The 3084-nt window shown below is 44.1% G+C and overlaps 1 pseudogene; it reads right to left on the reverse strand.

Annotated features, from left to right (window-relative positions):
• Positions 1–1137: 1137 nt before the first annotated feature.
• Positions 1138–2063, reverse strand: LOC149442379 (vomeronasal type-2 receptor 26-like; annotated as a pseudogene).
• Between the last annotated feature and the right edge of the window lie 1021 nt (positions 2064–3084).

Here is a 3084-nt window from a genome sequence, read left to right on the forward strand (position 1 = left end):
AAAAAATAACAAAAACTGTAGCTTCTGACTTTTAAAATACGGCCACTTACCTGTCCTTGGGTCCAGAGATGTCCTCACCACCACCGCTGATTTCACCGGCCGTCTTCTTTCTCCAGCGCCGGCATCTTCAGTGTGGGCACCCGGCTGTGAAAGCTTGCGGCTTCACAGCCGGGGTGCCCACTGAGCATATGCGAGAAGCGTTGCGCTTCGTGAATGGCCCCATAGTCTTCTGGGACCTGTCACGTGACACAAAAGACTACGGGGAGGGAGGGGGAGGACAACTTCCGCTTCCGATCGCCCAGGCGATTGCAGGGGAAGTGGGAGCGGGTACCTGTCAAATTCGGGCAATCGCTCCCCAAAGGTGCCAATCCTTAATGAGGAGCGGGGGACAAAGGCTTCAAGTGGAGCTTCCCCTTTTGGGTGGAGCTCCACTTTAACTTCCCTCTCTATACTCCCTTTTCCTTCCCTCTTACATCCCCAAGATGAAGACATTTGTTCTCCACCATTACTATGGCTGTAAACTTCCTTTCAGTCTACTAATTCTATGTGACCTGCTGTTTGCATTACTGTTTTTCTTCGTGTCATTTATGCTCCTGTAATTTGTATGACTTCATTCTTCTGTACACCTTTACTGCTTTATGAATTTATTGATATAGTCAGATACATCTACATACAATGATAAATATAATGAATGTGACACTGACAAATGACATCACAATCATCTTCTAAGAGAACGTGTTTAATATTTACCTTTATGGAAGGTGATGACAGAAATCTTCCCTCTCTTGAGTGATGGGTGGTTTTGGTATCTGACGCTTTAGGATGTTTTTGATACTTTGTCCCCCTCTGGTTACTGTGGTTCCTCCTCAATAAGAGACTACATTGTTCTGTAGTGATGTAACGGCTGATGGGAGGAATCACTACACCCAGCAGGGGACAAGGTTTCCAACAAACCCAAAGTATCTGATACTAGTGGCGTCCATAGCTCTTCAAGAGAGACTCAATTAGACTGACCATGTCCTGAAGAGGTAAGTATTAAATATTTAAATTCCCAAACACGAGTACAATACTAAAATATATATATAATAATAGAGATAATGCCATAACTACAGGTAGCCCAGTGTTGCTCCATACATATTAGTGGATAACTGTCTTTGTATTCAGGTCAGGTCTGAACAGAATTATGTAACATTTTGGGAAAAATATACAGCCAAGAAGTCCAGAACTTGATGCTATTATAGCAAAGACCTCCACAGCCACCATGTATTTCCCTCTGGTGCTCAGATAGGCCGGGATCATGGCAATCCAGACACTGCAGAACACCAGCATGCTGAAGGTGATGTACTTGGCCTCATTAAAACTGTCCGGTAATGTCCTGGCTATAAAAGCGATAATGAAGCTCACAGCTGCCAGAAGCCCCATATATCCCAGGACAGAGTAGAAGCCGATAACTGAACCCTCATTACACTGAATGATGATCTTCCCCTGATAAGAGTGAGTGTCTCGATCCTGGAAGGGGGGAGAAATAGACAACCAAGTGACACAGATTATGACTTGGACCAGTGAGAAGACACAAATGATACAATTGGGCAGTTTGGTTCCCATCCATTTCCTCCAGGGACTCCCAGGTTTGGTGGCCTTAAAGGCAATACACACCATGATACTTTTGGCAAGTAGAGAAGAGACGGCAACTGAGAAGATGACACCAAAAGAGGTGACACGCAGCATGCAGGTTACATCTATTGGATGGCCGAGGAACAAGAAGACACAGAGGAAGCTCAGCATGATGGAGACCAGGAGAAGGTAGCTCAGGTTCCGGTTATTGGCTTTAACAATGGGGGTGTCCTGGTAATGTATAAATATCCCCAATATTAAACCAGTCAGAAGGCAACAGAGGATGGAGACGGCTGAAAATACTGCAACAATGGTGTCATCAGTGTAGGAGAGAAATTCCACCACTCTTGGAACACACCGATCCTTCTTCTCATTTGGCCATTCATTGTCAGGACATTTTATGCAATCTTCACTGTCTGCAAGAAGAACAATACAAACACAATGAGCATCGGGGTCAGAGCTTCTGAGGAAATGAACTGTCTTGTGTTGTCTCCCAGCTAGCAATGGGATTTCCATCAGAGAATTGTGGGAGATAGATAGATAGATAGATAGATAGATAGATAGATAGATAGATAGATAGATAGATAGATAGGTAGATAATAGATAGATAGATAATAGATAGATAGATAGATAGATAGATAGATAGATAGATAGATAGATAGATAGATAATAGATAGATAGATAGATAATAGATAGATAGATGATAGATAGATAGATAGATAGATAGATAGATAGATAGATAGATAGATAGATAATAGATATCACACAGTTGAACTCCTATGTGTAGAGGCTGCACATTATGTACATTGGTATGTGCTTAAAATTTTTTGGAAAAGAATAAAAAAAGATATGTAAAATAAATAGGCAAAAAGTGATAATGGGGAATTTCAATTTAATTGTCTGAAAACCCTGAAAATGAACATCTATTTTTTCCTACCGTTTGGCCTGTTAAATATACCATTGTAAACATTTTGTTTTAACCACTTGCCGCCCGGCCACTGTAGAAATACGGCGGCAGGGTGGCACGGGCAGGCAAAACCACGTTCTAAAACGTGTGTTTTGTAAACAGGTAGGGGGCGAGCGCGAGGCGCGCCACCGCCCTGCCTGTCCCTCCAAACACAGCCGTGGATGTCAGTCGCCGGGTCACAGCCGGTCCTTACCGGTTATGACCCGGCGATCGGCGGCAATAGCTGACCGAGAGCACAGCTGCAGTAGCTGTGCTTTCTGTCAGTTCCCTGACAGCTCCTGACAAGCTGGTCAAGACAGAAGAGTTTCTCTTCCCGATCAGCGGTGTTCCCTTCAGCCCCCACACCCCCGCACCGCCCCCTAGTAAAACACTCCCCCTCACACAGATAACCCTTCCCTGAAAAATAAAGTTAACCCCTTCCTCCCCAGTGCCATTAGTACAGTGTCAGTATTTTTTTTTTGCACTGATCTCTGTATTGGTGTCACTGGGGACGTCAGTGACCC

This window comes from Staurois parvus, unplaced genomic scaffold (assembly GCF_062004578.1).
Source record: "Staurois parvus isolate SC_StPar_1 unplaced genomic scaffold, SC_StPar_1.0 ptg000893l, whole genome shotgun sequence".
Classification (NCBI taxonomy): domain Eukaryota; kingdom Metazoa; phylum Chordata; class Amphibia; order Anura; family Ranidae; genus Staurois; species Staurois parvus.